The sequence below is a fragment of the Suricata suricatta genome, chromosome 8 (assembly GCF_006229205.1).
Source record: "Suricata suricatta isolate VVHF042 chromosome 8, meerkat_22Aug2017_6uvM2_HiC, whole genome shotgun sequence".
Classification (NCBI taxonomy): Eukaryota; Metazoa; Chordata; class Mammalia; order Carnivora; family Herpestidae; genus Suricata; species Suricata suricatta.
The window spans coordinates 100209738-100217201 of NC_043707.1; positions in this window are offsets into that span (position 1 = coordinate 100209738).

The following is a 7464-nucleotide window of genomic DNA, read 5'->3' on the forward strand; positions in this document are numbered from 1 at the left end:
AGTTCCATATGTAATAGTAACAAAAAAATACCTCCAAAAGTAACCAGGAACTAAATCTATCAAAAATGTTCATGACCTTAGTGGAGAAAATTATTAAACTTTGCTGAAAGGTGTTAAAGCCTAAATAAATGGAGACCTAGATACTATTATTGACGGATAGGAAGACTTGAAATTATAAAGATCCTTCTCAACAAATATATTTATAAAGTTCTTGTCGAAATCTCAATTTTTTTAATAGAATGTAAATTAATTCTGAAATCCAGGATATAACAGGTGGGAGACTCCCTCTGCCAGACAATGGAGTTCTAAAGCCATGGCAGTTGCCACCATGACACTAGCCTGGTGATCTACAAACAGGCCGGTGGAACAGCAGACACCCCTGCATGTGTGAAAGCTGCATGGTTTACGGCAGGTGGTATTGCCAGTCAGATGGGAAATTATTAACTTGCCAATAAATGGTGCTGGGGCAGTTGCTGACATCTGTGCACTCAGTGAAACCGGGACCTTATTTCACTGGCATACAAGCCTGTTCCAGGGTTAGTTCCCTCGGGTGCTTTGGCACAGCTTTATGCGGGTAGAAGAATCCTGGGCTCAGTGTCTTGCTCACTGTAAACCCTGGGCAAGTACGTTTCCTCTCAGGACCCCATTTTCTCCATCTAACAGAAAAGGGCACTTCTAGCTCTGACATTCTGTTGCTCAATAAGATTAGTCAAAATGGTGGTGGCATGTCTGAGGCCTGCCCCTCATCACCAGGAAAGTGAGTTCCTGGCCCCACAGCCCAGCACTGTGGTCTCCTGTCCAGGTGCTGGACGTTAAAGCAGCTAGGTCTGGGGACAAGAGGACAAGAAGCCCACGTGAGTCCTGAGTTCCCTGGCATCTTGGACGTCCGCAGCAGTCCTCAGCGTGCTCTTACAGGATCCCTGAACAGCCATTTAAAAGGCACTGTCTTTACCCAGTAGTTTTTAAAACTAGGCATGTGTATAAACATTTGGCTTTTTGTGAATAGCAGTGAGATGACGGTTGGGTAACATTAGGCTGTGTCCTCGTGTACGACAGCCATTTCTGTTCTTTCCAGAAAGGGCAAAAGCACCCAGGATCCCTGCCTGGCCAGGCAGCCTGAGCAATCATCTCACAACACCGTCCCCATTCCTGTGTGAGCCAAGTTCCCCCGGACTGAGTCCTTTTCCTCGTTAGCCACTAGTGCTCTAGAGAAGGCTGCATACCTGGCTGGCCGTCAGAAAGCTCGGGACCCACGACACTGGGCACCTTCGCTCTCCTCACACCATCCATCTGGATTTTCATTCGGCCATCTTCCCTGAGGGCTTCTGCAGCAAGCTCTAGGGGGAGGAAGATGAATCAGACTCATGCTGTACTGTTCAAAAGCCAAGTAACTAAGCCACTAACTAAAATAGTCACTCCTAAACACACACATGCGTTGGGCCACTGGGAAAACTTGAAAAGTTTAAGTTTTCTGACCTCATATCATTCCTGATTTAGAATCTCTGGGCTAAGACCTGAGATTTTCTTTTATTTAAAAGCATTCTCGGGGGTGCCTGGGTGGCTCAGTTGGTTGAGCATCCAACTTCAGCTCAGGTCATGATCTCACAGTTTGTGGGTTCGAGCCCCACGTCGACAGCTGACAGCTAGCCCAGAGCCTGGAGCCTTTTTCAGATTCTGTCTCCCTCTCTCTCTGACCCTCCTCTGCTCGCACTCTCTCTCTCTCAAAAAAATAAATTTAAAAAATAAATACTGTTTAAAAATAAATAAATAAAAATAAAAGCATTCTCAAATGAATCTGTTGTTTCTAGACCACCAGAATCCCAGAGATTTCCTAGCAGGATGTGCTCTGGTCTGCTGCAGGGACTAAATGAGATAATGAAGGCAACATGTTCAGCACAGCATCAGGGACACCGCACTCAGGAAGGAATGGCAGCAGTTCCAATTTGGTTAGAAATGCAGACAGTCTAGGGCACCTGGGTAGTTCCGTCGGTTAAGTGTCTGGACTCAACTTTGGCTGAGATCATGATTGCAAGGTTTGTGAGACTGAGCCCCTTGCTGGGCTTTGTGCTGACAGCACGGAGCCTGGAGCCTGCTTGGGATTCTCTCTCTGCCCCTCCCCTGCTCTCACGTGCACATGCTCTTTCAATAAGTAAAACAATAATGAAACGCAGACAGTCTGGGCTATTCTCTATTGACTGCCCACATGGAGTTGCTCCCTGAACTGGGAAACAGCAGTGGATACCCAACCTTCCCTAGTTCCCCAAGTGCTGTACTGCTGCTACAGCTCCCTCTTCTGAGCCTGTTGCTTCCTGTTTTGAAATAATTGGTTTGAAACGAAAAGATACCATCTAACAAGACAGGACAAACTCCAGGTGTTGCTTATAAAAGCCAATTACTTTGACTAACAGCAGACATGGGCTGAGTTACAGATGACAAAGACCTGTGGGCTTTGGGTTAATCATAATAAACTCACCCTAGGCCAACTGTGAATTAAAAGTGATCACAGGCTAGATCAAAAGAAATAATGGCAGGGGCGCCTGGGTGGCTCACTCAGTTGAGTGTCTGACTTGGGCTCAGGTCATGATTTCATGGCTCGTGGGTTTGAACCCGTGTCGGGCTCTGTGCCGACAGCTCACAGCCTGCTTCGGGTCCTCTGTCATCCTCTCTCTGTCCTTCCTCCACTCGCACTTTGTCTCTCTCTCGCTCTCTCAAAAATAAACTTTAAAAACCAAAAAAAAAAAAAAAAAAAAAAAAAAGAATGGCAAGAAGTAGTATGAGAGCAGGCCCTCTCTCCCCCGTCAGTCCGTGCTGTGACGAAGGGTCTCATTTGGTGCTCTGCGCTTTAATGCAGTGACAAACAAACTCAGTCGGCCTGGAGATCATTCCTGTGAGGTACAGTGTGAGAACAGGGGAGGTTTCTCTAGGAGAAACCATTAGGAAGGGGATGGGGTTCGGGGAAGGGGCAGAGGTGATCAGCCACGACAGAGCTGAAGGACTGGCATGTGGAAAAGTGCAAAGACAAATTCTACTCCCTAGGGGCAAACCAGCACCAGGTGTAGAGTTTCAGGGGAATTTCAGTTCAATATAAAGGAGACTCTCCTAAAGTCTATCCAGAATTGGAATGTGATACATTTTACTGCATGAGCTCCCAATCCTTGGAGGCTTTCAAGATAAGATTATGAGGATTCAGGCCTCAGATGTGACTTAACACAAGACCAGATTTATCACATCAGAATTGATTTTGATGGTCCAGGCAAGAATTACTGGGCTAGACGATACTAGGAATTTTACAACCTTCAGTTAAGAATCACTACTACAGACAAATACACGGAGGAGAACTGTCAACTGTCAAAGCTAGCTGGTGAGAACACCAGAAACTTTTTCTCTTTTGAAATACCCCAATAGCAATGTTTTAACAATAACTATAGAGGAAAATGAATTTGCAACCAATGTAATTCAATGAAGCTAGTTCCTCTGAAAGACCCGGGTCTCCAGGGTTGTTGCCACTCTTCCGATTCCGATTCGCTCGGCATCAGTGTGGAGAGGCTGCGCTGGTGCCCTCTGCATACTGAACTGTAAGTGCCACTGTTCGGTCTCGCCTGCCTGGCTCCAGAGCCTCTACCTGCAGGGACCAAAGGCTCAGAAGCCAAGCACTGTGTTCAGTGTGGGCATGAATGATACAGCCCTCAAGACACTTGCTGGGACAGATAAAGAGACAATCACAGCACCGGGCTTCAGGCAGATATGCAGGCAGTCAGTTCCCAAATATTTAGGCCCACAGCCTAACCATGGAGACCACTGCAGGAACTGAAAGTGCCGTGGGAAAGGTTAAATTGTCAGGACGTTTGGGGCATACTCAGGAGGGCACTAACTAGTTCAGTCTCAGGATAGGGTGAGGGAAGGCTTCCTACAGGAAGTGAAATCTAGCTGAAACTTGAAAGATGAGCAGAAGATGGCCAACAGGACAGAAAGGGGGTTATGCTCCAAGCAGAGGCAACAGCAAATGGCCTGGCATCCCTGAGGAAGTACAAGCTGTAAGACAGGCGAGGCTGAAAAGACCAGGGACTCAGCTGTCCCATTAAGGGGTATGGACTTCTTTGCGAGGCAATGAGAAACCATTTTAGAACTTTAAGCTGGGATATTTCAAGCAGGCTTGAACAGGGGGGGAAGAAATCACGGGCTAGTGAGGAGGGAGAATGGACTGGCGGGAATGAGTGGAGTCCGGAGGCAGGAGGGCCAGTCAGGAGTGAAGAAATAGATTCCACCTCGTGACAGGAGAAGCGACAAAGTTACCCTGCGAAGGTGTGGGTGCCAGGAGGGAACACGAGAAATCTCCAGCAATAACCCACTGTGTGTCAGGGCCCATAATGGCTAAACCAGAAGTCAGAGCAAGGAGTAGCAGGAGGATGGAGGAAGGGATGACACCGCCACACGCTGACCTCCCTCACTTCCTCCACCCACCAGCTGTCTCACGTCTACCTCCTCAAATTCTAGCCTCCATTCTTTGTCATTGTGTCACATGAAGATAATTAGAGAGGTGTCGCTAGATTTGGAAAGCATGTTTGATGTGGTCTGACTTAAAACATAAGTTACTAGAAACCACAATGGGATACCACTTCACACTCACCACAATGACCACATGCAAATAAATGGATCCTAAGTGTTGGTGAGAAAATGGAGAAATTGGAACCTTCATACTCTCCTGGTGGAAATGTAAAATGTGTCCGGTGGAAAACACCCTAGCACTTCCCTAAATGACCAAACAGAGCTATTACATGACTCAGCAATTCCACTCCTAAGTCTGCACCCAAGAGAAATGAAACCATGTCCACACAAAAACTTACACACAATGTTAACAGCAGAATTATTCTTAATAGCCAGAGAGCAGAACAACCCAAATAACCAACAACAATGAATAAATGTGGTCTATCCATATGCTGAAAACGTATTCAGCAATACAAAGAAAATAAGCTCTGACACACACTAGAATGTGGGTAAACCGTGAAAACATGCTAAGGGAAAGAAGCCTAACACAAAAGGCCATATATGTATATATATATTGCATAATTCCATTTATATAAAACGTCCAGAATAGGAAAATTTATGGAAACAGAATGTATACTGGTGTTTGTCTAGGGTTTGTGGGTGGGGAGGAAGGAGTTGAGGAGTTGGGGAAAAGGGGAGGGACTGATAATGGGTACAGCATTTATTGGGTGGAAGAAAATATTCCAAAATTCATCATAGTGATGGCTGCACAACTGTGGATATGCTAAAATGACTGAATGATACATTTTACATAAGTGGAATGTATAATATGTGAAGTATATCTCAATAAAGCTATAAAAAAACATAAACTATGTGATATCCACAAAAGTCACTCTACAGGTCCTGGGGGGCATCTCAAAAAAAAGCAAATAATCTCCATTAAGGCTGGTATGGCTGTGAATCTGGAGATGTGCCACACCTGCCCCAGAGTCATGAACAGAGAAAGCCACCTGGACAAAACTTGCTGACCTCCCAAAGCCCACTCCTCACATGGGAAACTCCACATGGGTGCGGCCTTGGGGTCAGGAGGAGCAAGGATTAATTTAACAAAGTTCATTCTCCTGGGTTGGGAGGCCAGTTAGTTTCAGATGTTGAATGAACGAACCCAAGCATGAATCCAAGACCAGAGGGTGGGATAAGCTGTAAATAGGAATGCTGAACACTGTACTGCCCAAGGGTCCATTCACCCAGAACATATGCATGAAATAAACATCTCAGCCCTGCATGTTCCAATCAAAGCTTGGTCTTGAGCTTATGCTATGGGGAACTCACTATCCAAGTGACTGAAACTAACTCGCTTCGATAAGGAACAGAACAACGGAGAGCTCACAGAGCAGCAAGAGAACACATATTTAGCTCCAACTGTATGCCATTTGCTTTACCTCTATCGTTACATCCCCGTGCTATAAGAACTGTCCTCATTCTACAAAGAGGAACTCACACAGCAGATAGAATAACTTGCCTTTGGTCATATAGTGAGAACATGGTAGAACCTGGTTACCAGGAGTTCAGTTTTTTGGGGAGGTAGGGGGTGTCACTATTTGCTTATGACAAACAGCACACAGGTGAGGCCATCATTCTTGGCCAGTGGGAGAACTGGAGTCAGTCATCTGACTCACCCACCCTGCAAATGACCCCACAGACAGCATAGGTTTCAAACGTGCTTTTGAACTTGCCTGTCATCTTGTTAACCATTTCCGCCGTCCATACCGGTGCACAAATCCGCCGGCGTCGTTCGGTGGTTGAAAGGAAACCGATGCCACCACTGGCGCAAGTGCAGAGGAAGCGCGGGCAGCTGAGAGGGCAGCGGTATCGACGGCAGGGCGGGGCCTCGGCGAGTGCTTCCGGTCGCATGCGGAGAGGCTCTAGATCAGGTTTTCTTGATAGTGGTTCACCAGGGAGAGCAACATCATGTTCACCTGCACTGGCAGCCATCAGATGGCCCTCTCTAATCAAACCACGGAATACAGGGGACCTGGTACTTGTGTCGTCACTAAATGATTACTGAGTGAAGAGTGGAATCGACTAAAAAGGGGGGCGAGCATATTTACGTGAACTGTAAGAAGAATTAAGTGAGATCACGCTTTGGAAGCGCTTCGTGATGGCTCATCCCGGAATTCAAATCCCAGCCGTTCACTAAGCCACTGGGCCATCCACCGGGAATGCAGCTGAAAATAAAATCCACTAAGCCACTGGGCGGTCCACGGGGAATGCAGCTGTAATTAAACACAAAAACCCTTCTTTTTCAAAACACAAGACAGAACAATACACCTTCCTTTCACGTTACAGCAGTGTTATAATAGATTAATGTAAAATTCTGTGTTCACTCAAAACCAGAGACTTCAAGTGCAAGATGTCATGTGTACGTTGGGCCACCGATATGCTAGATCCAACTGGTTAAAATAAATACACACCAATTATAAATCATGATTTGGCTTGAGTAGTCAAATAGCACTCCCCACATCCATTGGACAATCCTTCACTGCTGCAGGACTATCAGAATGAAGCAACAGAAGACCATTTGCTAAACAAATGGAAGAGGGTTTTTAAAGATGTCCCTGGGTGCCTGGGTGGCATGGTCGGTTGACCTTCCAACTTCGGCTCAGGTCGTATCTCACAGTTCATGGGTTCGAGCCCCATATCAGGCTCTGTGCTGACAGCTCAGAGCCTGGAGGCTGCTTTGGATTCTGTGTCTCCCTCTCTCTCTGCCCCTCCCCTCCTTGCACTCTGTCTCTCAACAATAAATAAATGTTAGGGAAAAAAAATTAAAGAGTAGATGTCCCCAGGAGAGAGAGACAAGTTCACAGGGAGGATGAAACAGTGCTCCCACCTCACCTGAAGAGCCAGGAGCCAAGAGAACTTACTGGTACCTGTTCTTTGTGGGGATTAGGAAATTAAGTTAAACAACGACTGAAAGAA